The sequence below is a fragment of the Fundulus heteroclitus genome, unplaced genomic scaffold (genome assembly GCF_011125445.2).
Source record: "Fundulus heteroclitus isolate FHET01 unplaced genomic scaffold, MU-UCD_Fhet_4.1 scaffold_81, whole genome shotgun sequence".
Taxonomy (NCBI): domain Eukaryota; kingdom Metazoa; phylum Chordata; class Actinopteri; order Cyprinodontiformes; family Fundulidae; genus Fundulus; species Fundulus heteroclitus.
The window spans coordinates 929,564-957,037 of NW_023397263.1; the positions used below are offsets into that span (position 1 = coordinate 929,564).

A 27,474-nucleotide genomic window follows, 5' to 3' on the forward strand; every position below is an offset into this window, starting at 1 on the left:
GAAAACTATCTGCAGATTTTAAAGAAAATGGTAAGGAAACCAAACAATCCCTTGGCTCAAGTGATAAGGCGTGTATCAGAAATGGAGAATATCAGAGAGGAAAGCATTGCAGAGAAACAGAGTTACAATGCATCGGGGCAGCACAATGATGGACCTGTGCCACAAGAGTTAATTGGAAGTTCTGTAAATCAGTTCAGAAAGTTAGTCATTGATGGTGTGACTGTTAAATCCTCATGTGGTGGTGACAGCTGCTTTAGGATTCACAATGATATAGCTTTAGTGGAAAACATTATTCTGCATGACGGGTTCTATCATGTAGTGTACAGGTCATACACCAGAAGAAGGGATACATTTTTCAACTACCCTGTTGACTCTACTGAATTAGATATTCTGGTTGTTTTAGGTCTGTCAACCAACCTTAAATGTGCCAGGCTCGATGGAAATTTAAGCAAGTTTGTTAGAATTCCTTTGTGTGAGATTAGAGATACCTTTGTTGTGTTTCCTCTGCTACACCTTAATTGAGTGGTTGTACAAATCCAAATATTCATAGAAGCAGAAGAGGACCTGAACACAGGTGCACATGCGGGCGCGCGCACACACACACATACACACACACACACACACACACACACACATAGAGAGTTTTATGGGACTTGGATAGATTCATTGACGGCCACTTTAGGACCACATCTGGTTACTTTTTGGTGTTTAAGGTCATTGTCCTACTGAAATGACAATAACCTCTATTGCATAATGCCTTATGCTCCTTGATTTTTATCAGTCTTTAGATTTCATAATGACATGTATGCAGACAAGGTCTCTGGTGCCTGATGTAGCAAAGCAACCCCAAAACATCTGTGAACCTCCACATTGTCTGTAGAGGCCATGTACTTTCTTGAAAAAGTTCAAGGGTCCCAATATTTTCATCCATGACTGTACATGCCCTGATAATTTAAAACTACACATTTGAACTAAACAATTCTTCTTTTTTCAGCTCTTCTGAAAGAAGTTCTGATAAATCAACAAATTCTAATGGATCAGCAAAAGAACATAATCAGAATGATCCAAGATTTGCAAAGATCCAACAGTGGTGTCACAGGGATTCCCATCACTTCATCCCACATGACCATCTTCCCTCTGAGTGATAAGCCTGCCCTGTATAAACTTGAGAAGGATCTAGCAAATCAACCAGACCTCCGTAAGGAACTGGTGAGCTGCTTTCAATTTCTTTTTTTAATTGATGTTTATGCCGAATTGATGATGGAAAATGGGACTCTTTTATTTTGAATTCCTAATTTTGTTGTTTTTTTCTTTTTGTACTTAGGTCATCACTCTTGGATTGGCAGGGGGGGCAACAGTAAAAGAAACTGTGTGGCGCATTTTAAAACAGGCCATCAAAAATGACCTTGCTAAGACGATCTCATGGCGTGGCCTGAATGGCAAGGTGCCTTTTGAAAAGCTCCATCTCAGGGCAGTTGTGACAGGTAAGGATTATCCTGCACCCATATTGACTATTTATTCTATTATTATTATTATTATTATTATTTGTCTTGATTAGAATTAAACAGAATTTAATCTCCCATGCCCTTTTGGAAAGGCTCATGACCACTGATTAATGATCACGATTGCAGTTTGTAAATTGGATGAGCTGTTTGTCATGTTACTTGTACCAGATTAAGTTTTTCTGCAGTATTGTTTTTCTTTAATTTGTTATGTCATTTTCAGATGCTGTCAGATGTAACCCAATCTGTCTGGAAGCAACTGATCTGACCATTGCTGATGCTATTAAAAGGTGGTTCTACTGGGCTGGGGATCAAGAGGGGGGGAGGAAAAATCGGCTGCCAGGCTCCAGCCGAGGGCAGCCAGCAGAATAATTGTATCAATCCTTAATTTATTGTTTTAAGACATTAATTAAAAAAATAAAGTATATATGTATATAAAAAAATGTTTGTTTCGTTTTTTATACATAAAGTTATAACACATGAATAGTACATGAGCCTAGGATACTAGGACATAGTTATCACATGAATGAATGAATGAATGAATGAATAAATAAATAAGTAAATAGAATTAAAAATATATTGTGGCATCATTTTGGTTCAATTATGGCATCTTTTTGGATCAGTTTAGGCTAGTTTTTGGCAAGGTTATGGGTTTTTGGCTTCTCTCTGGGGTAGGTTTGGCAACACTTTGGAATTCCAAAATCCATTTTGGCTTACTTTTGGCTGAGATTTGTTCTTTATTTGGCATGCCAGAGTTGGCCCAAATTTGGGCCATACATCATTCCAAAGCTTTTCCAAAATGGCAAGCCACATTTGGGCCAAATTTGGGCCATAAAAAAATTGTTATCTTATGTTATTCTTAACAGCTACAGTTATTGCTGTCATTGTGGGTGGCATGGTGGGGTTAGCCCCCGTGTTTGAGTCCTGGGCTCAGCAAGGCCTCTCTGTGTGGAGTTTGCATGTTCTTCCCGTGTCCAAATTTACCTCAATCTTGCTGAACCCTGTAGATTGCAGGGGCGATCCTTCACCATCACATGCCCGTTGGTGAGTCAGCCTGCAGTAGGAGTCCATCTCCAGCTTTTCAATGGCTGCTTCCCTCCATAGGGTGACAGAAACACAGGTTTCTCCCTGTACATAACATAGAAGAATATGTGTAACAACTTTTTATTACACACAGGTCACCAAAGAGCAGATAGATTAAACTTCCAGCATCTCAAACAGTTCTAATGTTACCATGGATGACGATGGTCATCAGAGACTGAAATGATCGCCTGTCTTGGGAACTTTCACAAACAGCACAGATAACAGTTTGTGTAGAGCTTTTTTGTGCAACAAATATTTTTATCAACCAAAACTTGGGAACCTCATTAGCTACGTACACGTGGGCAAAAGTAACGGAAATAAAGGGGCGATTGGATTAAAAAGGCATGAACTAGCCAATCATAATATGGTGATCAGATTAAGCTCAATGGAGAGGGACGGTTCATGGCAATTGATAATCAAATCAGTATGTAAACGGATGTCAGGATCAAGTTATACTGAATGTGGCAAACTGACTCAAGTTCGGATGTGCCCCCAACGTAAACGTGACATATTTCCTCATTGTTAAGTCGTAGAAATACGTACACATTATGATTGGATTAATTGATTGTGTCCCCATATAAACAGCACAATTCCATTATTTAATCCAAATACATTTTAATCCAGTGGTGAAATTTTGCACCACTGGATAGCAAATGTGTGACAGATTGCTATGTCAATGCCAACAGAATACACAATGTTAGCTGTCCTTCTATCAAAAGTTTCTCATGTTTCACCTCCTGCAGCTTCAGCTCACGAAGAGGGATCTCCTGCCTACCACTCCGGATCTTCTTCACTGTAGACAGCTAAATAACAAGGAAAACAATTATTGATCTACAAAAAGCGGTTGAAGGCAGAGTGGCACAAGATGGATTTTTGTGTTTTTGTGACCGCACAAATACCACGAGAATTCAACTTGCAGGAAAAGTTAGAAAGAGTTGATCAAATTCCTGGGACAATTTGAAACAATTCTTTTTCCACCACTTAAAAATATCCACATATGTACATCTATGATTTACATGAAGTAAATTAGGGTAGGATATTTATTATTCAGTTCATGGTAATGCTTAGAGGACCTGAATAGAGGAATTTCACCTCTTATCCGAAAACGGTTCTTCAGTTCTATGAATCTGAAAGAACTAAGAAATCTCTTCAGATAAGATGTAAAATGTCTTCAGATTTTAGAAAAACATCCAGCTACCTTCTTTCACACTCTTATCCGCATACGTTAAGCACACATTGTACAGTTGCTAAAAATCAGATTCATGTGTGTGTTAATGTAGTGAAACAAATAACATACTTCTATAATATTTCCTTCGACTGTCAGCAGGCCATTGTGTCCATGGCAGTGATCTAGGTTTACGTGCAGAGATGGTGGATGAAGGAGGGCTCTTGCCTCCTCAATCAATTCATCTCTGCATGTAACTGGGGAGCTCCTATAAATGGATGTGTCTTAGTTTAAACAGATGTAATAAAGGGGGTTTTCTCCCCTGGGAGTATATCCCCATATAACGTAATTTTTGCCTTGGGCAATTCTTGAAGAAATTTCCTCAAAGAGGGTCACTTTTGCCACAGACTGGCCATCTGTAATTATGACCACTTTATTTTTTTGGTTAAAGCCGAAAAGGCACTGTTACTTCTAAAAGTCCAACTTAAAACTTTTGTTGTCTCCTCTTCAAGAAGGACGTGAAATTGGAGTGGGGGAGGTGGTTTCGTGTATGGGCCGCTCTTTGCCGTATTCAGGACAGCTTTCAGTGCCATTCTATAATGAAAGGAGGATGAAACTTTGTTAATGTATTTACAACGTAAACATATGTTGCAGAAAAAATACAATAGTGATGAGGCACTTTTCTTTAGAAAAATAAATCTATGCTCTTATCATACGTCCTATAAAGTCTGTAATACAACCTTAAAGGATGTGAATGTTGAGCAGCAGGTGGGATGTTGAGTTTTATCTGTAGAGCAAAACAAGATGTTAGCGGTATCTAATAGCTTACGCGCTTCATAGCGTCATTTGTAATTCATTCAGCTCACCACTAGATGGCAACCATGCGTGTAAATCTGAAACACTGGTTTTTAAGCTGTATATTTTGTTCTGAATGAATAAACGGTAAAAATAATTTAGTCGGACATGATCCAATATTATATTTAGTTTATTCATTAACTGTTGTACTTTAAAATCTATGAACACTTAGATGGTTTAAATAGCTGATTATTGAGTCAACATAAAATGAAAAAATATATATAAAAGACGAACATTTTAAGCAAAAAAAAAAAAAGTTTATAAAGACATGTAAAGAGCAAAATAACCGCCATGTCCAGTTATTTACAGTGAAGACCTTGCTATTAATTTTGGGCTTCATTTAGAGGTGCTTCGCTGCTTCAGACTGTCACGGTTGCTAAGTAACTGACGTTATGCTGAGACTGGGAATCAACGCTCAATTTTCACGGGCATCCTTTGTTGGACTCGGTCAACGTATGCCGGGTCCTTATATGGACCTCTAGAGAGAACAAATTAAACGGCAAATTATTTTTTACAGTCGTCAATTTTAAAGACCACAGCAGCTAGTATAATCAGTATTTGTCATAATGACAACCCATCACAAAATAAAAATTAAAAGTTTTAGTATCAATTCTATTAATTTGTTTTACATTTTAACACAAAAAGAAGTCACCATGGCAAGGGTTCCTAATTAGAAAATATGAAAACAGGTACGAGACTCCATCTAAGTTAAATAAAGATATACAGTTTGTAATGAACTGACCGCTCTTTGTCGTTGGAAGAGCGCAGGAAGAAAAAATTAATCAGTAGCTGGAAGCTGTATTTTTTAAACAGTTACTGTGCGCGAGCCTGTTGACCAGTTAGAGGAAGTGCGAAAGAATGCAAGCGAGTGTGTTTGACCAAGTACGCTTAAGCAATAAGCTGTGAAAAAAACAACAACAATTTAGAACACTTAGAAGGACACTACATTCATTTGAATGAGAAAAGAAAACTGACATAAATGATAAAAAAAATATGTAAAAGAACATTTTAAGCAAAAAAGAAAAAAAACGTTTTATGTTTATAAAGACATGTAAAGAACAAAATAACCGCCGTGTACAGTTATTTACAGTGAAGACCTTGATATTAATATTGGGCTTCATTTAGAGGGATTGACAGCTCGCTGTTTCATATCGTCATGGTTGCTAGGTTACTGACGTTATGCTGAGGCTAGGAACAGCTACCGACGCTCAATTTTCGCGGGCATCCTTTTTTGGACTCGGTCGACGTATGCCGGGTCCTTATGCAGACATCTCGAGAGAACAAAGTAAACAGGACATTATTTTTTACAGTCGTTAATGTAATAGACCACAGCGGCTAGTATAATCAGTATTTGTCATAATGACAACCCATCACAAAATAAAATTTTTAAGTTTTAGTATCAATTCTATTAATTTGTTTTACATTTTAACCCTGTAGCCAGGGTTCCTAATTAGGAAATGTGAAACCATCTAAGTTACATAAAGAAATATGTTTAGTAATGAACTGACCATTCTTTGTTGTTGGATAAGCGCAGGAAGAAAGAATGAATCAGTAGCTGGAAGCTGTATTAATAGAAGCAGTTATTGCGCACGAGCCTGTTGACCAGTTAGGGGGAGCGAGAGAAGGCAAGTGAGTGTGTTTGACAAAGTATGCTGAAGCAGTAAGCTGTGAAAAACCACAATCATTTAGAAGAATTAAAAGGACTCTACATTCATTTGAATGTAGAGTAGAAACCTTCAAAACTGTAACACAATTGACAAAAATAACAGAAGAAATGTCATGAACTAGCCCTTCGTGATCAAACATTAGTGATAATTGGGCATAAAAACATCTACCCTTACCATCAGGAATCAAACACGTGTCCTCTGTGTGAAAGTCTGTGTGACTGACCACTCTACAACAGACCACTATTGTGTATTTGTCACAGGGAGTCGTAATCTAGAGAAATCCCACCATACCTGTACATAAGCCTAGATGACTGCCATGGAAGCATGGGCCAGTTGACGGTGGATGAAACCACTTATTAATATCTGTGTATGCCTGTCAATGTGTGTGTGCGTGCGTGCGTGCGTGCGCGCGCGCGCGTGCGTGTGAGTATGTGTGCGGTTTGTGGACGTGAAGAGCTGATTAAGGGGCCGTTCGGACTTTGGTGAGCAGAGGGAGGTTTTTGGTCGATGGAGGCTGAAGAAGCTCCACTCACCTGTTGCGTTCGACATTAGTCACTGACACACTGACCAGTAGAACACTGATAAACAGGGTGCTTTCTTTGCCGATGGAAATCGAATTGGCAGCTGTAACATTTTGTAATACGCACGTGACGTCGCCATCTCATGAGCAACGCCCCTTGCCGCTAAGGTAGGACAACCAGTGTGAGAACGCTCATAGCAACCAGCCATTAGACGTACAACAGATACAACGATATGACCGGAACGCTTGCCCTCCCCAACCCCTCCGCGAGCCAACATCCGGGCCCTGCGGGTCAGGATGTTTTTTTTCGGGTTGAACTGTTGTGAAGGCTGACCGCACAAGTGTACCCAGCGCACACATTTCTCCTTGGCAGTCTTGAATTTCAGGAAATTAATGAAGAAAACATCCTTCAAATGCGGCCTATCAGCGTACCTCGAGTCGCTGTTGCACGTTCCATAACAACAATGTTTAAAAACCATGGTTAGGAGACGTCTTAGACTTGGAAAAAGCTGTCGTTTTACCGAGTAAAACCAAGGGTAACGGGAGAAAGAGTTTTTAAAGAATTTTCCCATTAATTTCAAAGAGAGCAAAAAAGTTAAATATTTAAAAGGATTATTGTTAAAGAAATGTGAATGTAATCATTTTCTTTTTATTAAAGAATGTTCTACTGTTTTAACTTCACACAGGAAGAAACAGATGTTTCTCCCAGACAAGGAATGTCTTGCTGTATATCTTAATCCTACACCTCTTTGTGTGAAGTGTTGTAAAACCCCCCTTGCCTTTTATTTTGTTTCTTAACCCCCATGGTGTGAACTCCTGACTCCTCAGGCCCCTTCTTTGATGTCTGATAATAAAGGCAAAGATTAACCCAGAGGTAACCAGGGCAGTCGAACACAAGCTTGTGAAAGAACAAATCTCATGCTCCTGGTACTTCTGCCCTCTTTCTAATGGAAGAGTCTAAACTTGTGTCTGTGTTGGTTTTCTTTCCAGAATAAAGAGGTTATTTATCATAACCCTATCAATTATCAAAGTCAGCATAACCTTTATGTGAGCATTTTAAAATTTGAATGAAGTTTCTAGCTGAAATAAAAAAGCTAGTTCAAGATATTTGAAATATATTAGAACATGTTCAAATATGAAAGCTAACATAACCATGGTATATAACAGTAATGCTAAAAGAGCTGAACGATTTGATAGCAAAATAGCTTAAATGGGAAGAAGTATGCAGTATGCACATTTTTTGATGAATTTCCCATTCATGTCAATGAGAGCAAAAGAGTAAAAAATCTATTATATTATATTATATGTATTGTATATATTATGAGATACAGCATAAGTTTGATGTGAATATTTTAAAATGTAAATGAAGTTTCTAGTTTAACCCAAGCTGAACCAATAAGCTGCGAAAGAGCACAACGTTTTTGAACAAAAGCAATACTGCAGCAGCAGGATACAAACCCAAACATCCAGCATGTTAATCTGTCACTTTCACCACTGCACTATACAATAAACATGCATACTTCTGTGTAGTATTATGTTTGGATACAGTAGTAGTGATAGTAGTAGTGGCATAAGGGGTAATAGCAGTAGTAATATCAGAAGTAGTATTAGTAGTACTAGTATCAGAAGTAGTAGTGTCAGGATTTGTTTAACGATGAACACACACACAGGACAAAAATTTGAGAGGTTTATTGAAGGGTAGATGATTGATGGGAGATGTAACCAGAGATGCAGAAATACGGAGGCTCAGGGGTGCAGGTGAAGGCAGGAGCTGACAGCCTGGAGAGAGAGAGTCCAACGAAGCTGGATGGCATGGCACAGAGCTGAGCTTTCTCGGAACAGCTATTCAGGTTAGCAGATCACAGGAGACACCAGAACACAGAGCAGAACTTCCCAGGAACAACAGTGAGGTACAAAGTCTTTCAACGAGGCAGGACTAACCTTAAAAGAAAAAAAACAGAAATATATCTTCCAGGACGAGGACTGGCATGGAGTGGATGATAATAAAAGACGGACCAGCACTAGAGTGAGGCAGAGGGAGGTTTAAATAGGAAGACTAACAGGTGAAATGCATCCGATTGAATAATTACTAACAGGTGTGACTGACTGCATGAGAGTGAAGTGAAGGCTGAGTGGAAGGGAAGGAGGAAACTAAAAATTAACAATGAATAAGGTGAAAACATAACTAAAACCCAAACAAGGTGGAAAAACTGAGAATATTAGTAAACCAAAGCCGAATCAAAACTAAACCATGACAAGTAGTAGTAGTAGTAGTAGTAGTAGTAGTATAAGAAGCAATAGTATCAGTTTTTGAAGAACTTGAAGGAATTTGAAGAATTTAAAGGACTTTATAGTAGTAGTTGTAGTAGTATTAGTAGTAGTAGTAGTAGTAGTAGTATCAGTTTTTGAAGAATTTGAAGCAATTTGAATAATTTGAAGGAATTTGTAGTAGGAGTATCAGCAGTAGTAGTATCAGTAGTAGTAATAGTAGTAGTGGTGTCAGTAGTAGTAGTAGTAGTAGTAGTAATAGTAGTAGTACTAGTAGTAGTAGTAAGAGTATCAGTAGTAGTAGTATAAGCAGTATCAGTTGTTGAAGAATTTTAAGTATCAGTAGTAGTAGTAGTAGTATCAGTAGTAGTAATAGTAGTAGTAGTAGTATTAGTAGTACTAGTAAAAGTTGTAGTAGTAGTATAATCATCATCATCAGTAGCAGTAGTAGTATCAGTAGTAATGGTAAAAGTAGTATTAGTAGTAGTAGTTGTAGTATCAGTAGTAGTAGTACTACTAGTAGTAGTAGTATCAGTAGTAGTATTAGTAGCAGTAGTAGTATCAGTAGTATATGTTTTTGAATAATTTGAAGGAATTTGTAGTAGTAGTATTAGTAGTAGCAGTAGTAGTTGTAGTAGTAGTGTCAGTGGTAGTAGTAGTATCGTTAGTAGTAGTAGTAGCAGTAGAAATTAAATGAGATCACCAAAACCTATTTTAACCTGACCTCCTGCCTCCCTAACCAGTGCAATTGCGTCCTGAATGCACCGGAGCGGGCAGCAGCAGGGACGGGCGAGAAGGCTCTTTCGTCTCTTCCTCCGGACTCACAGTCGCTTTGCTCGGCCCAGCAAAAGCGTAGTCCTCTTTCGATCACTGGGAGATAAGGCGGCTTCCAGTATTTGATTAGAGGGAATTAAAAGTACCTTTTTAAGTCAACCTCCTGCTAAGCAAAGCAGGGAATAATGTTTGCTTCGAAAAATCTCGGTCCAGCGAGAAACTCGAGCACGTGGCGTGGGATTGCCCCAACAAAGTGAAACAGCTGTGTGTCTTCTCGGGTTGGCAGCGCGCCAGGGAAGAAGGCAGATTGTCGTGCGTGGCCGCATTAAATACATTTTCCCTAGTAACGTTATTTCTCCACTCCGTTGTTAGGGCGGCAGCCATTTTTGGGCCGCGTTGCATGATGGGAGTTGGTGGCCATTTTGACCACATTGCATCATGGGAAACGCAGTCCGTTATGTCCCGAATTAATGCAGTCTCGTCACGTTTGAACTGGCATTACAAGAATGAAAAGATCAGTAGACCTGAGCTGGATTGTGTTCTGGATAAAGGTGACGTCATGTACAGACAGACCAGAAAAAGGTTTCCTCTCAGCATCCATCTGGCTACTGATGAGCTCCCAGGTGAAGTGACTGAATGCAGGTCAAAGTATCAGGTGGATCTGACTCGCATGTCTCTGTATGGATCACTTGGAGGAGGAGACAATCTTCCCAGTCTGGAACAAGGCTTAAGCAGCTTATCATCAAATGTGCAGTATGGCCTACTGATCATGGCAGGGTTATGTATTGCTGTTTTCAGATGCAGATCTGGACATTATGAATATTTTGACCCTCATGCTAGGAAAACAAACGGAATTCCATCCAGTCTGCTCAACTTTGGTACTGCTGTGATGCTGAAATTCACCCATCTGACAGACATGATTCACAGAATAAAGTCGTGCCACCAAATGTTTAACACGCACTCATCTTGTTTGTATGAACTCAAGCCCCTGTCATTTTCTACTGAAAATGCATTAAACCAGAGAAATGCTGTTTCAGACGCAGCTATGGATACACCTCTTCTGTCAGATGAAGCTGTTCCTGCGTCAGACGCACAGAGAGCCATCTATCAGCCTGAGAATGTTCCATCAGAAATATCAAATGATGTAGACGCTCAACAGCCAGTTGGAATCACATTGTCCTCAGCACAGAATGTTTCCCAGGATGAACCCACTGAATCGGCTCCATTATCAAAGTCTAAACCTACTGATATGTCTCACCACACTTGTCCTCAAATGTTGAAGGAAATCTCATATAAAGTCAGTACACAGGACAGGAGAAAAACTATACGAAGAATGAGAGCAGAGAAAAAAAACTCAGTTGACAAAAGAGAATCAAAAAAGGAAAGAAAGGGAAGCTTATGCCTCTTGTGAAATGTATAGAGGAAAACAAAAGATCATACATCAGAAACTGTTATAGAGAGAAAGAAGCATTCAGAGAAAAATAAAAATCATATATCAGGAACTGTTATAGAGAGAAAGAAGCATTCAGAGAAAAACAAAAAAATCATACATCAGGAACTTTTATAGAGAAAATGATATGTTTGCTCTTAGACAAAAAAAAATTACATATTAAATCGCTACAGACAAAGTGAAAACTTTCGACGAAGACAGCAAAGTTACATTACTCAGCGCTATGCGAATACAGAATTCAGGCTTAAACACAAACAACTGATGAAAATCCCTTTTAATTAATGACTTCATTATTGACAACAATCTTGATGTTATGTTTTTAACAGAAACATGGTTACATGATTTTAATGAAGCAGCCATTCTGCTGGAGTCGACACCTCCAAACTACAATTTTCTTTGTGAAAGCAGACAGCAAAGGAAAGGTGGAGGAGTAGCAACATTGTTTAATGATTCACTAAAGTGTAAAAAGGTGTTTTTGGGAAAATTTGACTCTTTTGAACATTTGGCTCTCCAGGTAAAGGGCCCGATACGAACTATGTTTCTGAATGTTTACAGGCCTCCTAAGTCCACATCAAACTTTTTTAATGATTTTAGTGACCTGCTGTCTGTGATATGTGTTGATTATGGCTTTTTAATTATTGTGGGAGACTTCAACTGTCACGTTGACAACCCTAAAGACAGAAGTGCAAAAGAACTGTGTGACACACTTAGAAACTTTGGTTTAACCCAACATGTTAAACAGCCAACACACAAACAGGGACATATTTTAGGCTTGATCATCACTAAAGGTCTAAACATTTCACAGGTCAATGTAACTGATGTTGCCTTATCCGATCACTTCTCCGTTACCTTTGAATGTATCATTTCCAGTGACTCATTTTTAGCCAAAGGGACATCGTAAGAAAACGCACCTTTAAGGACAATGCCACAGAAAATTTTATTCAAGCTTACTCTGCTACTTCAACCTTGGGCTGCAACTCAGTAGATGAGCTAGTAGATAACTTTCATTCTAAAGTCTCAGACATCATTGACTGCATTGCTCCAGTTAAAGTGAAAGTTGTTTCCGGGAAGAAAAAATCTCCTTGGAGAAATGCTCCAGCAGCTAGAAGTGAAAAATGGGAATGCTGGAGAGCTGAACGCAGGTGGAGAAAGAACAGACTCCAGGTTCACTATGACATCTATAAAGAGAGACTTTACAGATATAACTTACAACTGAAAAATGCAAGAGAATCTTTCTTCTCAGAGATCATCAAGAAAAACATTAATAATGCTCGTGTCTTATTTTCCACAGTCGACAGTGTCATGAGTGGTGTGGAGCAGAACCCAGAATTCAGCCAAAACAATGTTTCCTTTTGCTGGATTTATTGAAGCGCAAAATGAACAAAAACCACATCCAAAAAAGTGGGTAAGGCAGACATCCAATACACTGACAGGAACAGAACTGGGCAGAATAAACAGAAGCAGGTTAACCAAAACAGGATCAAGGTGCTGGGCTCTTACCAAAACAAACGAGGAGGCACAAACGCGTTGGCATGAAGTGTGATGAACCGACGGGGAGCAGAGAACTAAGGCAGGTTTAAATAGGCGGATAGAACAGGTGAGTGGAGGGAGGAACAAACGAACAACGGGAGGGTCGGAGGCGGAAGTGTACGGTCGGAAGAGTTGGATTTGGAGCAGCGCGGGAAAAACAAAACATAAAAATATATCGGATTTGGAAAAGGTGGATTTGGCATAAACTGGTATGTGAATGGTTCTGGTGGAAATGGAGGTAGAAATAGAGGAAGGTATGGATTTAGAAGGGTGGACGCCAGTGGGAAGAGGAAGAGGGAGAGGACGTGGAAGAAATAAGACAGATGAAGGAAAGGGAATTCAAGGCAGTAAACGAGAACTGGAAGGAAGTAGTTCGGATGAAGAAAGGATAGTTAGGAGGAAACTTGTGAGGGAGGAATTTAAAATAATATTAAAACTTAAAAATGAACAGGAACAGGATAACATCAGCCCCATTGTGGTGTCAAGAGAAATAAAAAAGAAAATTGGAGATGTCGAAATGGTAAAGATTTTGCGAGATGGAAACCTATTGGTTGTCTGTAAAAACGAAGAACAAATGAATAAGGCTTTAAATGTGGATAATATTTGTAAAAAAAACTGTGTTGGAGAAAAAAGTGTTGGGAGAAAATAAAAAGATTAGAGGAGTGATTTATGGGATCCCTCTAGATGAAGATCTTGAGAAACTTAAGAGAAGTATTGGGGGTGCAAAAGTAAACAACTTGAAAAGATTGTCCAGAACAATAAATGGAGAAAGAGTAGGAAGTTTATCGATTCTCATTGAATTCGAAGAAAAAGAATTGCCACAAAACATTAAAATAGGTTATCTCAGTTTTCAGGTCAGACCATATATCCCTCCACCAGTTCGTTGTTTCAAATGTCAAAGGTACGGACACATAGCAGCAGTTTGTAAAGGAAAGCAGAGATGTCCAAAATGTGGTGAAGATCACAAGTTTGAAGAATGTAAAGAAGTACAAGAAAAATGTTGTAACTGTGGAGGGCAACATAGAGTTACATATGGAGGGTGTGAAGAAAGAAAGAAGGCGAAAGAAATCATACAAATGAAAATGACAAAAAACATAAGCTATGCAGAAGCAGTTAAAAATGTGAAGGAACAGAAAACAAGAAAAAGTGAACAAACATCGAGTCAAATTCCATTGCAAGCCAAAATACATTCAGAGGAAAATATCACAATATCAGTAGAAAAACTAATATTATTTGTAGCTTATGTAATCAATTGCACTGACCAAGCCAAGCATAAAACTGAGAAGATTAAAATAATAGTGAGAGGAGCTGAAAAGTTTTTGGGGTTTAAAGAAGGATCATGGGAAAATATAAACAAAAAGTTGGAGGGAGATGGGAGACCAGGACCATCAGGTGAAAGTAGTTTATGTTAATATTACAGTGGAACGCAAGAAGTTTAATTGCTAACGGACAGGAACTTAAAGGTTATATTGACCGTCTTGAAGTTCAACCAGAAGTTATTTGTGTTCAGGAAACATGGTTAAAAACAACATTAGATTTTGTGATTAAAGGATATAATAGTATAAGAAGAGATCGACAGGAGGGAGGGGGAGGAGGATGTGGAATATTTATAAAGCAAGGGATACAATATCAGATATTAGGGAAAGGCAAAGAACTTGAATTTATAGTAATTGAGATATGGGAACAAGAAGGTAAATTTAAAATAATAAATTTTTATAATCCATGTAAAACATTATCAATTGAAATAATGGAGGAGTTAACTGAATATTTGGAAGGGAAAGTAATTTGGTGTGGGGATTTTAATGCAAATAGTACATTATGGGGTAAAAGTAATGATAAAAATGGAAAAGTTATAGAGGAATTAATGGAAATGAAAAATCTTGTATGTATTAATGATGGGAGAGGAACAAGAATCAATGTAAGAACAGGGATGGAATCAGTTTTAGATTTAACAATAGTATCAAATGTTTTAGCTGGTAATTGTGAGTGGTTCATTGATAAGAATTCAACAATAGGTAGTGATCATTATCCCATAACAATTAGAGTAGGATTAAATTTAAATTATAAGAATATAAAGGTCAATAAAAAACTCAATTTCAATAAGGCAGACTGGATTAAATTTAGGTACTTAAGTCAAAATAACTTGGAAAAAGTAGATATGAGAATGGATATAAATGATATAAATCTAAACATTTGTAAGATAATCATGGAAGCAGCAGGTCATTCTATAAAGAAAACAGGGTGTAAAAATTATAAGAAAATGGTACCGTGGTGGACAAATGAATGTAAAGAAGCAATAAAGTTAAGAAATAAAGCATTTAAGGTACTAAAAGGTAATCCAATTTATAAGAATTTAACTGATTATAAAAGAAAACAAGCAATAGTAAGGAGAACTATTAAGAATGCAAAAAGAGAGTATTGGAGAAGTTTTTGTAGTACAATAGGGAGAGACACAAAAATAGAAAAAATATGGAAAATAATTAAAAGAATGAATGGCATAAAAAGAGAGTTTGAATATCCTATATTAAAAATAGATAATATAAATATAATAAAAGATGTAGATAAAGTTGAAATATTGGCAAGAACATTTAGTAAAATTCACAGTTCAAATAATATTAGTGAAGAGGGAAGAAAAGGAAGAGAAAATACAAAACTTAAATATAAAGATTTATTAGAAAGTATTGAAGAAACAAATAATTTATTGAATGTTGAGTTTACAAAAGTTGAATTGAATGATGCACTTAGAAAGACAAAAAATACAGCACCAGGTAAAGATGAAATTTGGTATAGAATGATAAGTCAACTTAGTGAAAAATCAAAAGATATAATATTGCAATTATATAATAAAATTTGGGAGGAGGGAAAATTACCGATTAACTGGAAGGAATCAATTATAGTACCAATAGCTAAACCAGGAAAAGATAATTCAAACCCACAAAATTACAGACCAATAGCGTTAACATCAAATCTATGTAAAATAATGGAAAAAATGATTAATAATAGACTAGTATATTATTTAAATAATAAAGGATATATGTCAAAATATCAAAGTGGTTTTCGAAAAGGGAGAAGTACTAATGATTCAACACTATGTCTTGAACATGAAATTATAAGAGCACAAGTAAATAAAGAAAGTGTAGTGGCAGTGTTTTTTGATATAGAAAAAGCATACGATATGATGTGGGTTGAGGGATTATTAATTAAATTATACATGTTGGGTATTAAAGGGAAAATATTTAAATGGATTAAAGACTTTTTAACAAATAGGAAAATACAAGTCAGAATTGGTGAAGTTATATCAGAAAAATATATAGTAGAAAATGGAACCCCGCAGGGAAGTATTATAAGTCCGTTATTATTCTCAATTATGATAAATGATGTATTTAAAGATATTGGAAAAGGAATGGGGTGTTCACTTTTTGCAGATGATGGAGCTGTTTGGAAAAGAGGGAAAAATGTAGATTTCATTGTAAAGAAATTACAAGAGGTTATTATTGAAATAGAGAAATGGGCGTTGCAATGGGGATTTAAGTTTTCAGTTGAAAAAACAAAAGTAATAATATTTAATCAGAAAAAAATAAACAGGGAAATAAAATTAAAATTATATAAACAAGAATTAGAGCAAGTAAAGTGTGTAAAATTTTTAGGATTATGGTTTGATGAAAAACTAAAATGGAATATACATATTCAAAAGATTATTGATAAATGTAAGAAAATCTTAAATATAATGAGATGCTTGGCTGGCAGTGACTGGGGAGCAGATAGGCAATCACTAAAACAGATTTATACAGGTATGATTAGATCTAACATAGACTTTGGATGTATAGTTTACAGTTCAGCAGCTAAAACACATCTGGCTAAATTAGACATTATTCAACATCAGGCATTAAGATTATGTACTGGAGCATTTAAAACCACACCAACAGCAGCAATAGAAGTAGAAATGGGAGAAATGCCATTAGATTTAAGAAGAACAAAACTAGAAATAAATTACTGGCTGAATTTAAAAGGTAATAACTTAGAACATCCAACTTGTGAAATTTTAAATCCATGTTGGGAAAAAGAAAAGAAAGAAATGAGGAGTTTTGGATGGACAATTGAAAATAAAATAAAAGAATTTAAAATGAATAATTTAGAAATTACTCAAACAACACCAATATCAATTATACCACCATGGATTTTACCAGAAGCGACAGTAGATATGACAATAATGGAAAAGAAACAAGATAAATCTTACATTGTAGATAGTTATTCAGTACAGTTACATTTAAACAATTATTATCAATATATTCAAATTTATACAGATGCATCAAAAATAAATGAAAAAATAGGAATAGCATTTGTAGTACCAGAATTCAATATAAGAATGGGAAAACGAATTACAGACGGATTATCAGTATACACAGGAGAAATGTTGGCAATATTATTAGCTTTACAATGGGTAGAAGACTTAAAACCATTAAAAACAGTCATTTGTTCAGATTCAAGTTCTGCATTATTAAGTTTAAAATATAATAAATCAGATAGTAGGATGGACATTTTATTAGAAATATTTCATATATTATTCAGAATACAAAACATGGGTTTAATAGTTATATTTGTGTGGGTTCCAGCGCATATTGGGGTTGAAGGAAATGAGAGGGCAGATAAATTAGCAAAGAGGACAATTCAAAATCCTATAAATTTTATCATTAAAACAAGTAAATCTGAGGGAAAGAGTATGATTAAAGAAAAACTTATGGAAAAATGGCAAAAAAGGTGGGATGAAGAAAAAACAGGTAGATGGTTTTATAAAATTCAAAAAACAGTAAGAGGAAAAAGAAATGGAAGACGAAATAGAAAAGAGGAGAGGGTGATAACAAGATTAAGATTTGGGCATACGGGACTTAATTATACACTTTATAAAATTCAAAAGCATAATACTGGTAAATGTGATTATTGTGGAAAATATGAAACAGTAGAACATGTTATATTAGAATGTAATAAATATGAAAGAGAGAGAACTTATATGAAGAAAGAGTTGAAATGTATTAAGGAAAAGATTAATTTGTTAGATATTTTGAGGAAGCATTTGGGGAGTAAACATGTACAAATACTTATTCAATATTTAAAGAAAACTAAATTATATCATAGAATTTGATTATAGAAGGAGTAAATTATATAAATGAGTAGAATATTAAGGTACATATATATATATATATATATATATATATATATATATATATATATATATATATATATATATATATATATAGGTATATATAGATAAAATAGACCATTAAGAACCACACTCCATACCAGTAAGTGGCGGTAATGCTACTTAAAGTTTGTTGCCAACCGCCATAAAACTCCACAAGAAGAAGAAGAAGAAGAAGTGAGTGGAGGGAAACTAATCAAGGACAGGTGGGAGTGATTAAGGGAGCAGACAGGACACTAGAAAATAACCCTAAGACAAAACCAAACAAACCAAGCACAGAACTAAAAGTAGAGCTAAAACAGGGACCAGATAACCGTTTGTCATACAGAGGTCATCAACTTTTTCAGACAGTAACCTGGCCCAAACTAGTTTCTGCATTACTGAAACTGAAGCAGATTCATCCAGAGTATCAGAACATAACTATCAGAGATGAAGCTGAGCTATGTGACCCCACACTTCCTGATGATGATGATGATGATGATGATGATGATGATAGTGGTGATAGTGATGTAAGCATGGGTGAGGATGACTACGATGAAGATGATCTGATGGAAATCGACATGTGTGAGAGAAATGCTCTGTGTGAAAATGAGCCTGAACATGATCAGGACAATTACTATGAAGTTCCACCACAGCAAATAAATGATGGAGAAGAAGGTGATCTGCCAAATGGAGGCTCTGCTTTAGAGCCTCCATGGCTCGAGGCTTGCCGAAAGAAATAATCCTGTTAGCTTTTTCAAGACCCCGAATTTGGAATCAATGTCATTCCCTGTACAGTTTTCTACGGGAAAGAATACTTTGGACAAAACAAGACTGATTAAAGTCACCCGAAGTGGCTATTTCAAGTCACGGCTTTTTCATGTAGACGATCGCTTTGCCAGAGACCCAAACTACTTGTTCTTTGCACAGTTTGTGACAAAGATACATTTGGCTCACGACAGCATGACCATACAGCTAAGGAAAGGAAAGACTATGACCAAAGACGGACGCAGAATAACTTCAGGCACGTTACAGGACAAACGAGAGGTTGAGCGACTGGTGAGAAATAAAGATGCTGTCAGATTCATGCAACCACTCAGAGGCACTCCAGCATACTGGGAAAAAAACACTAAAGATCTGTTTGGCCAAATTAGACAGCTGGGAAATCCCACATTATTCTGTACCTTTTCTGCTGCTGAATTCAGATGGCCTGAAGTTATTAAAGCAATAAAGAGACAACATTGTGTAGAGGTTGATACTGAAGCACTTGACTGGGCTGCAAAATGCGAGATTCTGAGATCCAACCCTGTCACCTGCATGCGTTTGTTCGACAAGCGTGTTGAGGCACTGTTCAGAGATTTGCTGCTGTCAGATGCTCAGCCTTTGGGGAGAGTGATTGACTATTTCTACAGAGTTGAGTTTCAGCATAGAGGAAGTCCTCACATCCATTGTCTGATTTGGACTGAGAATAGCCCTCAGCTAGATGAATCTGATGATCAAACTGTGTGTGATTTTGTTGATAAATACATCTCAGCACAACTTCCTGACCCAGAAACCCAACCAGAGCTGTTGGACACCACGTCATGAACACGCCCATCGATGTAATAACGAAAAATGCAATATTTGTAATCCTCGATGCCTTCAGAAGGCACAGCAGAAATCTGGGTGAGACTATACCCCTAGGAGGGGTGATAGTGTAGTCGGTAAGATGACCGTCCTTGGGGCGGGAGACATCGGATCAAATCCCCGCTGCGCTATCACCATTGCGTCCCTGAGCAAGACACTTAACCCCTAGTTGCTACGTAGGCGTGTGACCTTCGTGATAATTGTAATAGTATGTAGTTAAGTTTGTGGGCGCTGTCCATTAGCTGCTCCGGATTAAGTTCCAAGTCAAATTCCTTGTATATGTACCTGTATACTTGGCAAATAAAGCTGATTATTATTCTTCTTCTAGGAGGAGATAGGTTGCGTACGGAGTGTGTTACAAAAAATTACCTAAAGATCCAAAATGGCCGGCTCCCTGTTGATGTAAGGCTATCACTCCAAGAGGCTTTTTGTGGGTTTGGACATTATACATGCACCACAGAAATTTCATCCATGTAGGAAAAACTGGGCATGGGGGCTGCTTTGTTAAAAGTCATTTTCTGTTGCCAGCAGGTGGCACTTTGAGTATTTGTGAATTTTAATATACATATATGTATACACATACATATATATATAATATACACATGTGTTCAGGGCGGGGCTCTTACTACACGTGTGAAATTTCTTTCAGATCTGAGCATGTACAGTAAAGTTACAAAAATTTCTTTTGTAATGGCGAAACATCAAACTTTGACAGCACGGCACCGCCACGTCGTTAACCTAAAATACCAGAGTTTTACATCATTGGTTAAATCAATGTGTTATGAGTTTCCTGGGACTGGTTTCAAGTTGACATGCCACAGACACGCCCATTGACAGAAACACGTTTAGAGCAATATTTGTAATCACCGATGCCTTCAGAAGGCACAGCAGAAATCTGGAGTCTGTCGGACTAAATCCCTAGGAGGAGATAGGTTGTGTACGGAGTGTGTGAATTGCAATAAGAAATTAACCATTAAATCCAAAATGGCTGACTTCCTGTTGGAGTTAGGGCATCGCTCTGTGAGGCTTTTCTGTACGTCCCGAAATGCTACACGCACCCTAGAATTTTCGTACGCGTAGGTGAAACTTTGTCCGGGGGCTACTCTGTAGTTAGCGAGCCATTTTGCCACGCCCATGCATGACGACCATAGAATACAAAATTTTTGAATTTTGGGCAAAATTTGGTGTCTTTTTGAGAATGTTTAGTCCCCCAAATTTGAGGTTACTATGTAGAAAAAATAAAAAGAAGAAATATAATCCTAGCAGTTTCAATAGGATCTTTGCACTCCGTGCTCGGGCCCTAATTATATATATTTGTCTCTTTCTGGTTAAATTTGTAGAAGCTTAACAAAATACATGACCTAGAGAATATACAGTTCATTAGATAAATGATGCTTCTCTGCCTTCAATGGCTCAAGAAGGCAATCGGCTCCAGAAAAATCCCCTGAGGAATTTGAATTTGGGAGAAATTGGACAAAGAAAATTGTGTTCTGAAATAGGTTTCCTCTGCAGTGCCTTATCAATGGGCTAAGGGGGCTTGCATGCTCTTTCAAAGACTAAGTTGCTGGGTGCTATTTTGATTTGAGGATTGTAATTTATTCTTCTTTCTAGATATCCCTCAAATTAAAAGTGACCTCGCCATTATTGCTCAAAAGGTAATTTCTTCTGATTGTCATTGTTTTTTTAAAATTGTTTCTCAGGCAGAGCTGTAGAGAATTGTGATGTTGGGCTAATTTATAGTGTTAATTATTTCATGTATTTGCACTTTAATGTATTGAAGTGACTGACTTTATTTTTCTTTTATGGACAAGAATGGAAGGACTCCTGCGGAAGATCTTGATTCCTCCTTCTTGACTTTTGTGCAACCGGTGGGTAACCCCCTTGCATTTTTATTTATTTATTTAGTGTACTGGTTACTTAAACAGCTGTATGGATTTGATTATTTTTCGCTGATTACTCTTGCATGTAACTTTAATTTATTGACATGTTTAATGTTTTCCAAGCCCGTAAATAAGAATCTATTGGCTTCCTTGGATGAATAAAAATTGTTGTAGAGTTTTACGCTCCGGAGTACAAGTCGCACCAGCCATTAAATGTATAATAAAAGAAAAAAAACATATTTAAGTCGCACTGGAGTATAAGTAGCATTTTTTTGTTGTTGCTTTTGCGCGTGCATATAGTGAAATAACAGGCGCTCCGCTCTTCTACCGCCCCCCCCCCTCCCCACCCCACTCGTCCGCGCAAAGCATGTCTTCTTCCACCCGCTCAGCGCAAAGCATGTCTCTTCTCTCCCCCGCTCCGCGCAAAGCATGTCTTCTTCTCCCCACTCCGCGCAAAGCATGTCTTCTTCCCCCCGCTTCGCGCAAAGCTTGTCTTCTGTTTGGTGTGAAAATAACAGGTGTAATGATATACCGGTAAAAATGTGTAATAATTTCACACACAAGTCGCTCCAGAGTATAAGTCGCACCCCCGGCCAAACTATAAAAAAAAATGTGACTTATAGTCTGGAAAATACGGTATCTTTCTTTCTTCTCTAAGATTCCAGAAAGGAGATTGAGCACAGAGGAGACCGAGCCCTTTAAAAAGAGTCACATGATGACTGAGCTCTTTGGAGAGACACCACAGGTGTGTGTAACCCTTTTATACCTCAGATTTTTCTGTACTTATTTTACTTAAGGCTCCAACTGAGCTATAAGGATTTTTATATTGGGATAGTTAGTGGTAATATATAATTTACTTGCCCCACATGCATAAAATTGTTGAAGTTTTACAATTGTTGAATTTAACAATGTTTTTCTTCTCAAACAAGACTGCAAAAACACAGGGGAATAACATATTATGTAGTAATACATATTATGTGCTTTGTAGAAGCCAATTAGTGTTATAAGTTTAGGGCAATCATTATTTTGTTTTATATCTTTATCATTAATCTGCATTTATAAAACCTAATTACTATTGGGAAACTAAGCATAAGAATCAATATGAAACATCAAAAGGTTTCTAAAAGTTGACAATAAATGAATATTGTGATTTGAAATTATTTTTTAGATTGAAGTTATAAAGGGCTCTGGAGTGTTTTGCCAGGCAGAAGCATGGAAAGCAGCCCGCCTTGCCACCTCTGCTACTGCCATGGTGCGGAATCTGCTAATGGGCACCTTTGTCCTGGAGACTTTGCTGAAAAGCAACCTAAATGGTACAAAATAAAATGTTCCTAATCTCTTCTGTCTTGGAAAAAAAGTCAGTCATAGTCTGTGGAATTAATTATGACTGTTATGTTTAATAGCTCAAGAAAACGTGATGTGTATATTAAAAAAAACAAAAACTCTTACTTTCTCCACCTTCATTTTGAAATATTATTTTAAGGTGGGAAGCCAACCAGAGGGGATGGGGAGCAGCTGGTTGCCCTTGACCAAATTAAAAAGGCAGCCATTATTGGTGAGTAAATGCATAATGCGTTGACAAGGTAAAACAAAACTTTAAAGACTTTATTTCACCACTTTAACCATAGCATACGTGTATCAATGTTTATTAGGCATCAACAGAGACTGTATAAGTTAGGGCACCCATTATTTTGACTGTATCTGCTTAGCACCTATAATACTAATTCATCGTTTGCTCACTTCTTGATCCTACCTTTTGTCTTCTTAAGCCACATTTCTGGGGTATTGCACTGTAAGGTGTGTTGTCCTCTATTTTGTAGGACATATAGTGTTGCAAATAACTTCATGGCATGTTGTCGTCTGAAAGGTTAATAAAAAAATCATATTCACCCCTCCTTCACCCTTAAACCATTCTGTGCTGTGTTTGTGCCTTAGTTCGTCTTTACCGGTAATGGATTTGCTTGATTTCAATGCGTATCTTATATCTCTTTGAGTAAACCTATCATGGCAGCTCGCCAGTGGAGTGGGTCAATGGGAGGCCATTGTAAAGTATTTTGGGTACGGTTGGGTGCAGGAAAAATGCTACAAAAGTGCAGTTTATTGACAACGATATATGTTTACATGTGTAAAGTTTCTTACATCAGATTAAACATTTGAGGGATTAGAAACTCTGAATCACTTTACATGTTAACAAATAATCCAAAGTGCATATGCATCAAGCCTTATTCAGAATAATAGCATGTGATGTTTCCAATCAGAATTCATTTTAGATTTAGAGTCCAATCAGAATCTTTCAATTGACATGTTTACATGACATATTTTTTATCATGGTGAGCCCTTTATCCAAAATATGTGTCCAATCGCAGCAAGCAGTAAGCACTTTGGGTTCCTGATGAAGTGGTATTTTAATATTTTTTTTTTTGGTCTTCTCTAGATGCTACATTGAAGAAGTGGCCAGCAGCCAGCCGAGGGCAGATAGGCACATCCATTAATTCAAAGCTCACAGAGCTGAGAAGATCCACAAGATTATTTCTTGGGGGGTATTTCTGTTACTTTTTTTTGTTCTTGTACTTTGATTGTTCTTAAGTTAATAAATAATGTTAAATTTCTGCATTTTGGGCTATTATTTATGTTGCCTAGTAGCTATGGATTTTTAAAATTTTGCTAATACATAGGTAAACAAGTGCATATATGTGTGGATTGATATAGATAAATGTATCAGCGGATATAGGTACATGTATGCACATGATCTACACATTTAGGTACATGCATGCACGGGTATAGGTACACATATAGGTACATTTATGCACGGATATAGGTACACATATAGGTACATGTATGCACGGATATAGATACACACATATATATATATACATATATGTACATATAATATAGGAAAACAGCCAATTTTATATATGTACATATATGTGGTATTGCATATATGCACATATATCTACATATACGTACATATAATATAGGAAAACGGCCAATTTTATATATGTCACATATATTTAAAACCTATATCAAAACCTATATTAAAACATATATGTTTATATAGGTTCTTTCCATGTGGGCACTTTGGGTTGACATTCCAATTTGTTTTTCATAACTATTAGACACAGATGTCTACAGAGTAAGAACTATCTTTGCAGCACAATGCGCTTTTGGTGATCAGTGTTTTTAATCAATTTCAAGCTTTTTCATGCATCACAAAGCGTCTAAAACCACAACTTTGAGCAGGCTTATACGAGCGAATGCGAAGTCATCGCGTCAGTGAATTTTGGTAGGCACCATGCATATTTTTAATAAGTAATAGTACAATGAAGAAACTTTGTTTACAAAAGTAAAGCTTACCTAACGTCATAACTTAAATAAGATGGACATTTCTCTGTAATGTTCTGTTGTGGTTTTGGTTATTTTTTCAGTTTAGAATTATTTCTCTTTCTTGTTTTAGATTTATGCTTAGCCTGTTTTTGTTATCTGGCCTTTATTATTTTTATTTCAGCCCTTGCCTGTTTAGTCTCATTTCTTACCTTAAGTTTTTGTTTATCAGTCTGTTGCTCCCTTTATCACCTCCACCTGTTTTTGTTAATTAGTCCCGCCCTGATCTCCTGTTCTGTTGCCTATTTAAACACGCCTTCGTTTTGATTAGTTGCCGGAATATCTCCTTTTGTCCCCGTCCGCGACCTGCTGGTAAGAGCCTTGCAGCCTCTGCTTATATTCTCTGTTTGTTGCCCTGCATTATCCGTTCTGTTTTTGAGTCTGTCCCAGCCTTTTTGTCACCCTGGAGGATCCGTCATTTTTGTCAATAAAACCCTTTTTTAGCATCAGCTCCGTGTTTGGCTTAACTTTGGATTCACCACAGCAATTCATCACATTCTGAACATATTTGCCAACCAAACGCACGCAACGCAAACAACAGACGTCGCTCACATAGAAACTGCACACCGTGGTGAAGTTGGTTTGATATTGGACATTCAAGCTCCACGAAGTCAGCGGGATCTAGCTCACGGTTGATCCGGTTGAAGCACTCCGATTTCGGCCAGCGTCTCTCAGCTGCTCCCCCCTTCCTTACGCCGTGGTGCAGTTAGGGACCGTCAACAAATCTTTGAACCAAGCACTCTTGAGAAACAAAAATCAATACATTTCTTATCTTGTGACCAGCTAATATGAAAATAATATAAATTGATCCCGCTGACTCCGCGGAGCTTGAATGTCCAATGTCCAATATAAAACCAACTTCACCGCAGTAAACTGCACTGTGTTCCAATCTTTAAAGTAAGTTAAAAAAAAGCAAAAGAGCAGAATGAACAGGCCTAGGAACTGGCCTTAGTATTAACAGAGTCATATATATTTGAACTTACAATATAATGAAAATCTGTAGTCATAACAGACTAGCTTCTGGGGCTCTTGTGTAGCTAAGCTAATGCTAAAGTTAGCTAACTTATATGTGCGCTAATGCTCCAACACACAACAGCTAGAAATACTTACAACTTACGCTGCACACGAGCGACATAAGACCCCCAAAATATAGTCCTCTTTGCATAGAACAAAAGCATTTCATGTGATTTCACCCTACTCTGAGTTCACGAGGCTTATCATTTTTGCGCATCGATCTGTAACAGACCGCCCTGACGCTCACTCTCCCTGACGAGTCTTTGTTGGAAACTGTGGTTAAAACATTAAAACAGAATCTGAAACAATGGCTTTGAAGTTAAAACAAATATGTTATAAGTGAAAACGAGACAGTATATGTATGTACAGAATTAAAAAAAATACCTAGGTAGTCAACATTGGCTCAGCAGTGACCGACTGGTACATTACTTACCTTCAAAGTTGTCAATGTAGTTCGACACGTAAAACTTGAAGCCTTTCTCTTTTTTACTCCGTGGAGCAGATGAGGACGTCGTTGATTGTGATTTTTGGAAGGTCCTGCAGGCAGCGAGTATAGAACGCCATTGCTTGCCGTGGGTGAACAGCCTAACCGGAAGTATGTTCCCTTACCCCTTTCAGTTAGCGGAAGTTGCGTAGCAACATCGTGCACATAGCCTATTACACTTTTTTATCCTGTCCATCTATGGACAGCTTTGTGCCATGTTTCAGAATTATGTATCATTATATTTCTCCAACAGGTTTCCTCAAATCTGGTTTATTTTTAAGCTTTTACATTAATCACATCTGAATGTAATCATGAACAGGATTTTCTTTGTCATAATTATACTGGGAATAAGACAGGACTCCCTCATGGTGTGTTAACTGTAATCTGGAGGATTCTTGACTTTCTGGAATGTGTAATACTTGGTCATCTGGTAATATTGTTGACTATGGTCAGATTTAAAAAAAGTCATTGTTTTCTGAACTCTTTATTATAAACAATGCAAATTAGCTTATAAAAATATATAAATAATAATCCTGTAAGTAAAATAAAAAAATAATTTTTCAAAAGTGACACACCATTGTGTGAATCCTGCCTCATTGTGGGGTATCAGCTGGTAAGTTGGTATGGATAAAGGTTTTCCACATCTGTGCAATTAGAACCGGCTAATTTAAAACCCAAAGTTAGGACATGAGTCACACGAACATAGATGAACTCTGAATCTCACAGATGTTTGCAAAATGGCCAACACTAGTGAAAAAAAACACACACACACTGGCCACATGTAATGATGTTGAATCCTGTGTTTGTATTTTTGCACAAAGATGATTGAAATCTGTATAAAACACCACAACAAACAAACAAACAAAAACATGATGAATTTATTGGATCAATATGAGCTTTAGTCACCCTAGATTTGAAGTTGCAAATTCTTTCAAATTCTTCAAATTTTTCATATTCTTCAATTTTTTCATATTCTTCAAATTCCTTCAAATTCTTCTGATACAACTGATATTGCTACTACTACAACAGATACTACTACTCCTACTACTGATACTACTACTACTACTGATACTACTACTACTGCTGATACTACTACTAC

The 27,474-nt window shown here is 37.1% G+C and overlaps 1 long non-coding RNA gene across 1 annotated transcript; it reads left to right on the plus strand.

Moving 5' to 3' along the window:
• The first annotated feature begins 22,574 nt into the window (after positions 1-22,574).
• Positions 22,575-23,160, plus strand: LOC118562159. Its single transcript, XR_004930471.1, has 3 exons — positions 22,575-22,809; positions 22,980-23,051; positions 23,149-23,160. It is a non-coding gene; the product is annotated as an uncharacterized LOC118562159 (long non-coding RNA).
• Positions 23,161-27,474: the final 4,314 nt, after the last annotated feature.